This window comes from Petromyzon marinus, chromosome 68, assembly GCF_048934315.1.
Source record: "Petromyzon marinus isolate PM22_M1 ecotype Great Lakes invasive population chromosome 68, UKy_Petmar_22M1.pri1.0, whole genome shotgun sequence".
Classification (NCBI taxonomy): domain Eukaryota; kingdom Metazoa; phylum Chordata; class Hyperoartia; order Petromyzontiformes; family Petromyzontidae; genus Petromyzon; species Petromyzon marinus.
This window is the reverse complement of record NC_133734.1, coordinates 4329220-4342632: the sequence shown is the minus strand read 5'-3', so window position 1 is coordinate 4342632 and position 13413 is coordinate 4329220. Positions and strand designations below refer to the sequence as shown.

The window sequence follows — 13413 nt, the reverse complement described above, 5'->3', positions numbered from 1 at the left end:
ACCTGAAGCTTAGTGTGGAGCGACAGACCAGGTAGCTTCCACACAGCGTTAAGCAACTGATGAAAATAAATTGCCGCTTGACTGATTCGGAGTGAGACCTCTGCTGTTAAACTGGAGCCAGTCATAAGCACACTGCCCAGGTATGGGAAACTCTCCACTCTCTCCACAACTGCCCCATCACCGATTGGGAGTTGTGGGGGTGGAGTATCCGATGGTACAAAATACCCAGGCAGGTGCTTAGTTTTGGTGGGGCTGATGGTAAGGCCCCACCTCTTAGTGGCACGCTCCAGTCTCAGCCTCCCATTATATCTGTACCATATGGAGATTCCCCCGGTACAGCTATTGAAGGCTTCACGAACTACGTGGTGAAAATAGATGTTAAATAATGTGGGAGCCAGAGGACATCCCTGTCGCACCCCAAGGTTAACAGGGAATGACTCTGACTCTCGGCCACGTAGTTTTACCCGGGCCCGCTCACCATCATGAAGGTCCTTAATGATTGTGAGCAGAGGGTCAGGTACTCCAAAAGAACGAAGAACAACCCAGAGCCCAGGCCTACTGATGGTATCATAGGCCTTGACCAGGTCAATAAAGCAGAGATATAGGTCTTGTTGGAATTCCCTACACCTCTGCTGTAGCAGACGGACAGAAAATATGGCATCTGTGCAGGACCGCCCTTTCCTGAAACCGCATTGGGGCTCCGCAAGCCTCTCCTCAGCGTGCCTGGCAAGGCGAAGTTGAATAATCCTTGCCAGAACCTTTCCCGGCACACTGAGGAGTGAGACGCCCCTGTAGTTGTTAAGACTGTGCGGTCACCCTTCTTAAAATGGGGGACCACCAGGGCATCCTTCCTATCCTGCGGAACCCGTCCAGTGGTCCACACACACACAGATACACACACACAGACACACACACAGATACTCTCACACACACACAGACACACACAGACACACACACACACACAGACAGACACACACACATAGACACACACACATAGACACACACACAGATAGACACACACACAGACAGACACACACACAGATAGACACACACACAAACACAAACACACACACACAGACACACACACAGACACACACAGACAGACACACACACACACAGACACAAACACAGACACACACACAGACACACACACAGACACACACACACAGACACACACACAGACACACACACAGACACACACAGACACAGACACACACAGACACACACAGACACACACAGACACACACACAGACACACACACAGACACACACACACAGACAACAACAACCGCCATTTGCCACTAAGTGGCGGTGACGTCACCACGACGATTGTGCCAGGCTATGTGCACCGTGAGGCCACGTGAAGTGTCGAACGCCCGCTGGCAGGAGGTCACTGGGCAGACCCAGGTGCCACGGGTCGACTGACTGAGATGACTGGCTGATGCACCACCTGTGCCCCCTACTGTGCAAAACCTGCTGTGCTTTAGCCACCCGGCGCTCCGCTCGTTGTTCTGAGCGTCGCTCCTCCGCCCTCCGTTGTTGTTGGAGGGCGACTGCCTCCAACTGCCCAGTAGCATCCTTCACGAGCCTCCTCCACAGAGGCCGATCTTGACACCGCTGGTACCAGTCATCGGCAAGTCCACTCAGCTCCACGTCCTCCTGTACCACATCACTCCATCTCTTCTCTAGCCCGTGCCGCGCCCGCTTAGCCCCCTCAATCCGGCCAAACAAAAGCTGTTTCGGCATGCGGTGGCTGGGCATGCGGGCTACATGACCCAGCCATCGCAGCCTTGCCTGCCGGAGGACCTCACCGATGGGACCCTGCCCAGATCTTTCAAGGATTTGTGAGCTCCTCACACAATCCAGTCTAGTTAAACCCAGGATGGATCGTAGGCAGGCCAGCCTAAATGTTTCTAACCGGCGAAGATGTTCCATTAGGGGGGTCCACGTTTCGCAAGCGTAGAGAAGGGAGGGAATGACCGTGGCCGAGAAGACCTGAAGCTTAGTGCGGAGCGACAAACCAGGTAGCTTCCACACAGCGTTACGCAACCGATGAAAAGATATTGCCGCTCGACTGATTCGGAGTGAGACCTCTGCTGTTAAACTGGAGCCAGTCATAAGCACACTGCCCAGGTATGGGAAACTCTCCACTCTCTCCACAACTGCCCCATCACCGATTGGGAGTTGTGGGGGTGGAGTGTCCGATGGTACAAAATACCCCGGCAGGTGCTTAGTTTTGGTGGGGCTGATGGTAAGGCCCCACCTCTTAGTGGCACGCTCCAGTCTCAGCAGCAGCGTCTCCAACTCTTCCTCTGACTGAGCAGCTATTACCAAATCATCAGCATACATAACGTGGTTGAGCAATAGGGAGCCATCCCTTGACCGCACCCGGGCATCGATTAGCCTCCCATTATATCTGTACCATATGGAGATTCCCCCGGTACAGCTATTGAAGGCTTCACAAACTACGTGGTCAAAATAGATGTTAAATAATGTGGGAGCCAGAGGACATCCCTGTCGCACCCCAAGGTGTACAGGGAATGGCTCTGACTCCCGGCCACGTAGTTTTACCCGGGCCCGCTCACCATCATGAAGGTCCTTAATGATCGTGAGCAGAGGGTCAGGTACTCCAAAAGCACGAAGAACGACCCAGAGCCCAGGCCTACTGATGGTATCATAGGCCTTGACCAGGTCAATAAAGCAGAGATGTAGGTCTTGTTGGAATTCCCTACACATCTGCTGTAGCAGACGGACAGAAAATATGGCATCTGTGCAGGACCGCCCTTTCCTGAAACCGCATTGGGGCTCCGCAAGCCTCTCCTCAGCATGCCTGGCAAGGCGATGCTGAATAATCCTTGCCAGGACCTTTCCCGGCACACTGAGGAGTGAGATGCCCCTGTAGTTGTTACAGTCTGTGCGGTCCCCCTTCTTAAAAAGGCGGACCACCAGGGCATCCTTCCAATCCTGCGGAACCTGTCCAGTGGTCCAGACTGTTGTTATGATGTCATATAGGGCAGTCTGTGCACAAACGCCACCCTCCCTCAGCATTTCGCTTGGGAGATCATCTCTGCCCGCTGCCTTTCCTGGTCTCAGACTCCGGATCGCCTTCAATACTTCCTCAGCAGATGGCACCTCAGCCAGCCACTCACAGGGGGTGACTTCTTCCAATATTTGAGGCACCGCAGCCTCAGCAGGGTCATCCTCACTTTGTGCCACAATGTTTTCCTGGCTGAGGGATTTTCCCTCCCCCAGGACCTCACAGAAATGCTCAGGAAATCTGCGAACCTGTTCCTGGGGGTCGGAGATTGGATCACCGTTTTTTCCCCTAATGATGGTAATAGGTGTGGCGCTGCAGGTTACTTTTTTGATGGAGTTAAATAGAGATTTGTGATCACGGGCCACTGAGGCAGACTCCATCTCCTCAGCAACCCGCGACCACCACCCATCCTTGCAGCACCTCACGGCTCTCCGAACTTCCGAGCGAAGGCTGCGGTAAGCCTCCTCATTCTCTGACGTGGGATTCTGTAGCCGATGACAGTGGGCCTGTCGCTTTTTCTCAACCATCCTGAACACCTCCTCTGTCAGCCGGGGTCTCTGGGGAGGTCTGGACCGCGTACCCAAAGCAGCCATTGCAGCTGCATGAGTCACAGTCCTAAACCTCGCCCATTTACCCTCGACATCAGGAGGAGTCGGGGACGATGCCAATCCCAGCCGCAAGCAATGATGAAATTCTCGCTTGCAACTTTCATCAGATAACTGAGACCAGGCCACTTTATGTTGGAATGGGGTCCTGGGTGTACACCCACCACCGGAGTGGAAGAATGGCATGCGCATCTTACAGATGACTAGTCGATGGTCAGAGGGCAGATCAGCTCCACGGTAGGTCCTGGTGTCAAGGACATGGGCTCGCATTCGCTGGTCCGTCACTATGTAGTCCAGCAGATGTTCTTGCTTGGACCCGGCATGCATCCATGATGTTGTGTGGATGCGCCGATGCTGGAACAGCATGTTGGTAATTACAAGCCCATGGGCTGCACAAAAATCTAGCAGCCTCCTACCGTTGTTATTGAGCTGATCTGGCCCATGCCCTCCAATCACTCCAGACCAGGTGCCAGTATCATGACCAACTCGGGCATTGAAGTCACCCAACATGATGACTCTATCCCGAGGGGCCACTTTAGCCAGCACCTGTGACAGGAGGTCATAGAAGGCATCTGACTCATCGGCTTTGCCTGCATCCCTCCACGGATGTTCATCTTCGGTGGAGGCATAAGTAACCACGACCACCATTCCTCGCCTCCGGTTGATGGGAAGGCGAGCCCAAAGTAGCCTGGGGCTTACAGCTTCCCACACCTCACCGCCACGCTCCCACGCCCCCTTCATTCTTTTGTTCAAAAGAAGACCCACACCCTGTTGTTTGGCAGTCTGCTGCCCCGAGTAGAGGACTGTCCACCCCTCATGGTGGCAGGAGCCAGAGCCGGTCCACCGGACCTCCTGAATGCCGCATAGATCCAGGCGGTACCGGTCCAGCTCCCGACAGAGGAGTGGCAGCCTCTCCTCTGCAGTGAGCGTTCGAACATTCCACGTGGCCACCCGTAGTGGCTTTTCGTTGTTTCTGGAGTAGCCCCGAGGGTAGGTATTCAATCTCCTGGCTCCGCCAATTGGGGTTTGGCCAGGAGACGTCATAGACGCCTGGCCCCCCGGGGCCTCCGGCACAAGCTTATTAGTTACATATTTCAGTTTAATTCGTGGTTTCGTGGTAATTAATTGAAGGTGGAGGGGTTACCAGCCCCTCGCACCCGTCCAGAGCCCCCGTTTAGCCCCTGTGGTGGACACATATGCCATGAGGGGAGGAGCCAATCAAAATTGGATCTCCCCCCACAGCACTGTCCACGTCAGAGTTGCCCGTCCGGCACCGCGAGGAGGTAGGAGGTTGTTTTGCAGACACAGACACACACACAGACACACACACACAGACACACAGACACACACAGACAGACAGACACACACAGACACATACACAGACACAAACACAGACACACACACACAGACACACACAGAGACACACACACAGACACACACACAGACACACACAGACACACACACAGACACACACACAGACACACACACAGACACACACACAGACACACACACAGACACAGACACACACACAGACACACACACACACAGATAGACACACACACAAACACAAACACACACACACAGACACACACACAGACACACACAGACACACACAGACAGACAGACAGACACACACAGACACACACACAGACACAAACACAGACACACACACAGACACACACACAGACACACACACAGACACACACACACAGACACACAGACACACACACAGACACACACACAGACACACACACAGACACAGACACACACACAGACACACACACATACACACAGACACACACACAGACACACACACACAGACACACACACAGACACACACACAGACACACACACACAGACACACACACAGACACACACAGACACAGACAGACACACACACAAACACACACACAGACACACACAGACACACACACACAGACACACACACACAGACACACACACAGACACACACACACACAGACACACACAGACACACACAGACACAGACACACACACAGACACACACACAGACACACACACAGACACACACACACAGACAGATACCTCTCTATCGCTGGCTCTATTTAGAAGCTGGCCTGGCCCTGTGACCTTTCCAGGACCTCAGAGCTCACATGTCACCTGAGCACAGCACAAACGTACATAGACACACACACCTAGACACACATATAGACACACACATAGACACACACATAGACACACATATAGACACACACACATAGACACACAGACACATAGACACACACATAGACACACACACATAGACACACACACATAGACACACACATAGACACACACACATAGACACACACACATAGACAAAAAAAGACAAAGATCCCCCGTATAGCCTGAACAGACTGTAGGGGCAAGTGCTGTTAGCGAGCACCTATGAAGGCCGGAACGGTACACGAGGGGGTGGGTGGCCAGCACCACGCCCGACCGCCTTTGTCTCCCCAGTGGCAATGTTTACACACCAAACCAGGTACTCATTTGAGGCTGAGTCGACCTAGGGGAGGCCCGGGACCGGTTCAGATAATCGTCACTGGTGTTGCCCGTGAGCGGGAATCGAACCCGGGTCGCCAGGTTCATAGCGCAGCGCGCTAACCACTACACTATCGCTCCCCACACACATAGACACACACATAGACACACACACATAGACACACAGACACACATAGACACACACATAGAAACACACACACACATAGACACACACATAAACACACACATAGACACACACACACATAGACACACACATAGACACACCCATAGACACACACACACACATAGACACACACAGACACACACACACATAGAAACACACACACATAGACAACAACCGCCATTCGCCACTAAGTGGCGGTGACGTCACCACGACGCTTGTGCCAGGCTATGTGCACCGTGAGGCCACGTGAAGTGTCGAACGCCCGCTGGCAGGAGGTCACTGGGCAGACCCAGGTGCCACGGGTCGACTGACTGAGATGACTGGCTGATGCACCACCTGTGCCCCCTACTGTGCCACCCTGCTGTGCTTTAGCCACCCGGCGCTCCGCTCGTTGTTGTGAGCGTCGCTCCTCCGCCCTCCGTTGTTGTTGGAGGGCGACTGCCTCCAACTGCCCAGTAGCATCCTTCACGAGCCTCCTCCACAGAGGCCGATCTTGACACCGCTGGTACCAGTCATCGGCAAGTCCACTCAGCTCCACGTCCTCCTGTACCACATCACTCCATCTCTTCTCTAGCCCGTGCCGCGCCAATTTAGCCTCCTCGATCCGGCTGAACAAAAGCTGTTTGGGCATGCGGTGGCTGGGCATGTGGGCTACATGACCCAGCCAACGCAGCCTTGCCTGCCGGAGGAGCTCACCAATGGGACCTTGCCAAGATCTTTCGAAGATTTGTGAGCTCCTCACAAAATCCAGCCTGGGTAAACCCAGGATGGATCGTAGGCAGGCCAGCCTAAATGTTTCTAACCGGCGAAGGTGCTCCATTAGGGGGGTCCACGTTTCGAAAGCATAGAGAAGGGAGGGAATGACCGTGTCCGAGAAAACCTGAAGCTTCGTGCGGAGCGACAGACCAGGCAGCTTCCACACAGCGTTACACAACCGATGAAAAGATATTGCCGCTCGACTGATTCGGAGTGAGACCTCCGCTGTTAAACTGGAGCTGGTCATGAGCACAATGCCCAGGTGTGGGAGACTCTCCACTCTCTCCACAACTGCCCCATCACCCATTGGGAGTTGTGGGGGTGGAGTGTCCGATGGTACAAAATACCCAGGCAGGTGCTTAGTTTTGGTGGGGCTGATGGTAAGGCCCCACCTCTTGGTGGCAAGCTCCAAGTTCAGCAGCAGCATCTCCAACTCCTCCGCTGAGTGAGCAGCAATGACCAGATCATCGGCATACATAACGTGGTTGACCAATAGGGAGCCATCCCTTGACCGCACCCGGGCATCGATCAGTCTCCCATTGTATCTGTACCAGATGGAAATTCCTCCGGTACAGCTACTGAAGGCTTCACGAACTACGTGGTCACACCCCAAGGTGTACAGGGAATGGCTCTGACTCCCAGCCACGTAGTTTTACCCGGGCCCGCTCACCATCATGAAGGTCCTTAATGATCGTGAGCAGGGGGTCAGGGCCTCCAAAAGCACGAAGAACAACCCAGAGCCCAGGCCTACTGATGGTATCATAGGCCTTGACCAGGTCAATAAAGCAGAGATGTAGGTCTTTTTGGAATTCCCTATACCTCTGCTGTAGCAGACGGACAGAATATATGGCATCCGTGCAGGACCGCCCTTTCCTGAAACCACATTGGGGCTCCGCAAGCCTCTCCTCAGCGTGCCTGGCAAGGCGATGTTGAACAATCCTTGCCAGGACCCTTTCCGGCACACTGAGGAGTGAGATGCCCCTGTAGTTGTTACAGTCTGTGCGGTTCCTGTAATTAAAGAGGGGGACCACCAGGGCATCCTTCCAATCCTGCGGAACCCGACTAGTAGTCCAGACTGTTGTTATGATGTCATATAGAGCAGTCTGTGCACAAATGCTACCCTCAGCATTTCGCTTGGGAGATCATCTCTGCCCGCTGCCTTTCCTGGTCTCAGACTCCGGATCGCCTTCAGTACTTCCTCAACAGATGGCACCTCAGCCAGCCACTCACAGGGGGTGACTTCCAATATTTGAGGCACCGCAGCCTCAGCAGGGTCATCCTCACTTTGTGCCATGATGTTTTCCTGGCTGAGGGATTTCCCTTCCCCAGGACCTCACAGAAATGCTCAGCAAATCTGCAAACCTGTTCCTGCGGGTCGGAGATTGGATCACCGTTTTTTCCCATAATGATGGTAATAGGTGTGGCGCTGCAGGTTACTTTTTGATGGAGTTAAATAGAGATTTGTGATCGCGGGCCACTGAGGCAGACTCCATCTCCTCAGCAACCCGCGACCACCACCGATCCTTCAGCGCCTCACGGCTCTCCGAACCTCTGAGCAAAGGCTGCGGTAAGCCTCCTCATTCTCTGACATGGGATTCTGTAGCCGATGACAGTGGGCCTGTCGCTTTTTCTCAACCATCCTGAACACCTCCTCTGCCAGCCAGGGTCTCTGGGGAGGTCTGGACCACGTACCCAAAGCAGCCATTGCAGCTGCATGAGTCACAGTCCTAAACCTCGCCCATTTACCCTCGACATCAGGAGGAGTCGGGGACGATGCCAACCCCAGCCGCAAGCGATGATGAAATTCTCGCTTGCAACTTTCATCAGATAACTGAGACCAGGCCATTTTAGGTTGGAATGGGGTCCTGGGTGTACACCCACCACCGGAGTGGAAGAATGGCAGGCGCATCTTACAGATGACTAGTCGATGGTCAGAGGGCAGATCAGCTCCACGGTAGGTCCTGGTGTCAAGGACATGGACTCGCATCCACTGGTCCATCACTATGTAGTTCAGCAGATGTTCTTACTTGGACCCGGCATGCATCCATGATGTTGTGTGGATGCGCCGATGCCGGAACAGCATGTTGGTAATTACAAGCCCATGGGCTGCACAAAAATCTAGCAGCCTCCTACCGTTGTTATTGAGCTGATCTGGCCCATGCCCTCCAATCACTCCAGACCAGGTGCCAGCATCATGACCAACTCGGGCATTGAAGTCACCCAACAAGATGACTTTATCCCGAGGGGCCACTTTAGCCAGCACCTGTGACAGGAGGTCATAGAAGGCATCTGACTCATCGGCTTTGCCTGAATCCCTCGACGGATTTTTGTCTTTGGTGGGGGCATAAGTAACCACGACCACCACTCCTCGCCTCCGGTTGATGGGAAGGCGAGCCAAAAGTAGCCTGGGGCTTACAGCTTCCCACACCTCACCGCCACGCTCCCATGCCCCTTTATTCTTTTTTTCAAAAGAAGATCCACACCCTGTTGTTTTCGCATTCTGTTGCCCCGAGTAGAGGACCGTCCACCCCTCATGGTGGCAGGAGCCAGAACCGGTCCACCGGACCTCCTGATTGCCACAGAGATCCAGGCGGTACCGGTCCAGCTCCCAACAAAGGAGTGGCAGCCTCTCCTCCGCAGTGAGCGTTCGAACATTCCACGTGGCCACACGAAGTGGCTTTTCGTTGTTTTTGGAGGTACCCCGAGGGTAGAGATTCAATGTCCTGGCACTGCCAATTAGGGTTTGGCCAGGAGACGTCATAGACGCCTGTCCTCCCGGGGCCTCCGGCACAAGCTTATTAGTTACATATTTCAGTCGTGGTTTAGCGGTAAATGTTTGAAGGTGGAGGGGTTACCAGCCCCTCGCACCCGTCCAGAGCCCCCGTTTAGCCACTGTGGTGGTCACAGACGCCATGAGGGGAGGAGCCAATCGGAATTGGCCCTCCCCCCACAGCACTGTCCACTACAGAATTGCCCATCCGGCACTGCGAGGAGGTAGGGGGTTGTTTTGCCGGACACACAGACACACACACAGACACACACACACAGACACACACAGACACACACACAGACACACACAGACACACACACACAGACACACACACAGACACACACATATAGACACACACACAGACACACACAGACACACACAGTGACACACACAGACACACACACAGACATACACACAGACAAACACACACAGACACACACACAGACAAACACACATAGACACACACGCACAGACATACACAGACACACACACAGACACACACACACAGACACACACACAGTGACACACACAGACACACAGACACACAATCACAGTCTAGCGTCTCAAACTCCGTTCCTCTCCACTCACTTCCTCTCGCAGACAAAGACAAAGATCTCCCAGGTAGCCTCTAGCAGGCTGTAGGGGCAAGTGCTGTTAGTAGCAGCACCTATACACAGACAACGATCCCCCGTGTAGCCCCTTTGTCTGTGTGTGTAACAGCACTTGCCCCTACATTCCTTTTTAGGCTAACTCGGGGATCGTTGTCTGTCTGTGTGACTGTGTAAGTGTCTGTGTGACTGTGTAAGTGTCTGTGTGGGTGTCTGTGTGTGTGTGAGTGTCTGTGTGAGTGTCTGAGTGTCTGTCTGCGTGTGTGAGTGTCTGCGTGTGTGAGTGTCTGTGTCTGTGTGAGTGTCTGTGTGTGTGTCTGTGTGAGTGTCTGTGTGTGTCTGTGTGAGTGTGTGTGAGTGTCTGTGTGTCTGTGTGAGTGTCTGTGTGTGTGTCTGTGTGAGTGTGTGTGTGAGTGTCTGTGTGTCTGTGTGAGTGTCTGTGTGTCTGTCTGTGTGGGTGAGTGTCTGTGTGTCTGTCTGTGTGAGTGTCTGTGTGTTTGTGTGAGTGTCTGTGTGTCTGTGTGAGTGTCTGTGCGTCTATATGTGTGTCTGTGTGTGTGAGTGTCTGTGTGTCTGTCTGTGTGTCTGTCTGTGTGCGTGAGTGTCTGTGTGTCTGTCTTTGTGTGTGTCTGTGTGTCTGTGTGAGTGTCTGTGTGTCTGTGTGAGTGTCTGTGTGTCTGTATGTGTGTCTGTCTGTGTGTGAGTGTCTGTGTGTCTGTGTGAGTGTCTGTGTGTCTGTCTGTGTGAATGTCTGTGTATCTGTGTGAGTGTCTGTGTGTCTGTGCGTCTGTATGTGTGTCTGTGTGTGTGAGTGTCTGTGTGTCTGTCTGTGCGTCTGTCTGTGTGCGTGAGTATATGTGTGTCTGTCTTTGTGTGTGAGTGTCTGTGTGTCTGTGTGAGTGTCTGTGTGAGTGTCTGTGTGTCTGTCTGTGTGTCTGTCTGTGTGTGTGAGTGTCTGTATGAGTGTCTGTGTGTCTGTCTGTGTGATTGTCTGTGTGTCTGTGTGAGTGTCTGTGTGTCTGTGTGAGTGTCTGTGTGTCTGTATGTGTGTCTGTGTGTCTGTCTGTGTGAGTGTCTGTGTGTCAGTGTGTCTGTATGTCTGTCTGTGTGTCTGTCTGTGTGTGTGAGTGTCTGTGTGAGTATGTGAGCGGTTTGGGGGGTTTCACTCCCAGTGCAGGAATCTCCACATCCCCAAGGATCCGGCCTCTCTGGCCTCACATCTGGACCACCCCACAAGGCCAGCGACACTTTGTGAGTCTCTCCCTGACATGGCCATGTAAGGCGAAATTTGGTCGGTTGCCCTTCAGCTCGTCATAATTCTCGAGCCAGCAGGGCACAGATCAGTTTGGGACGAACAATCCACCCCAAAACAAACACCACACACATGCGCACACACACACAGAACACCATACCCAAGCCAAGCCTCTTTCTACGGAACTATGTGGGTCTCTGTGTGTCTCTGTCGGTCTCTGTGTGTTTCGGTGAGTCAGTGTGACTCTGTGGGTCTCTGTGTGTCTCTGTGAGTATCTGTGGGTTTCCGTGAGTCTCTGTGTGTCTCTGTGAGTCTCTGTGGGTTTCTGTGGGTCTCTGTGGGTCTCTGTGAGTCAGTGTGACTCTGTGGGTCTCTGTGAGTCTCTGTGTGTCTCTGTATGTATCTGTGTAAATATGTGTGTCTCTGTATGTCTCTGTGTGACTCTGTGTCACTCTGTGTCACTCTGTGGGTCTCTGTGAGACACCCATAGAGACACCCACAGAGACACCCACAGAGACACCCATGGAGACACCCACAGAGAGACCCATAGAGACACCTACAGAGACACACATAGAGACACCCATAGAGACACCCACAGAGACACACACAGAGACACCCATAGAGACACACACAGAGACACCCATAGAGACACCCACAGAGACACCGATAGAGACACCCACAGAGACACCCGTAGAGACACACACAGAAACACCCATAGAGACACACACAGAGACACACACAGAGACACCCACAGAGACATCCATAGAGACACTCATAGAGACACACACAGAGACACAAAGAGACACCCATAGAGACACACATAGAGACATCCATAGAGACACCCACAGAGACACACACAGAGACACCCATAGAGACACACACAGAGACACCCACAGAGACACCCACAGAGACACCCACAGAGACACACACAGAGACACAAATAGAGACACACAGAGACACCCATGGAGACACCCACAGAGACACCCACAGAGACACCCATAGAGACACACACAGAGACACCCATAGAGACACCCACAGAGACACCCACATAGACACACACAGAGACACACACAGAGACACCCACAGAGACACTCAATAGAGACACACACAGAGACACACACAGAGACACCCATAGAGACACACACAGAGACACACACAGAGACACACACAGAGACACCCATAGAGACACCCATAAAGACACCCATAGAGACACACAGAGACACACAGAGACACCCATAGAGACACCCACAGAGACACCCATAGAGACACCCATAGATACATTTTTGTCTGTGTGTGTGTACCAGCACTTGCCCTGCTAGAGGCTACATGGGGGACCTTTGTCTGTGTGACAGCACTTCCCCCTACAGCCCTGCTAGAGGCTACCTGGGGGATCTTTGTCTGCGTGTGTGTCTCTGTATGTGTGTGTCTGTGTGTCTGTCTGTGTGTCTGTGTGTGTGTCTGTGTGTGTCTGTGTGTGTCTGTGTCTGTGTGTGTCTGTGTGTCTGTGTGTGTCTCGGAGTAACTCGGGCGGAGAGCTGCGAGTGAGACTCACCTCGCTGCGGAAATCCTTCACTCTCACTACCCCCCCCCCCTTCTCTCTCTACCCCTTCTCACTACCCCCCTCTCCCCCCTCTTGAGGGGAGCCGTGAGATCCCGAAACTCGGAGCGCAACACCGAGTTGAGAGAGGGGGAGGAGCTACAGA

General features: G+C 53.3%; 1 protein-coding gene across 4 annotated transcripts in view; it reads right to left on the bottom strand.

Annotated features, from left to right (window-relative positions):
• The window catches only part of SYNPO (synaptopodin), a 33824-nt gene extending 20411 nt beyond the window's left edge, over positions 1-13413 (bottom strand). For 3 of the 4 annotated variants that reach the window (XM_076054794.1, XM_076054793.1, XM_076054792.1), the window contains exon 1: positions 13263-13413. The gene's annotated coding sequence lies outside the window, so the exon portion shown is untranslated. Of the gene's footprint in view, positions 1-5705; positions 5781-13262 lie in introns of all 4 variants that reach the window. The other variant, XM_076054795.1, reaches the window with a different exon arrangement.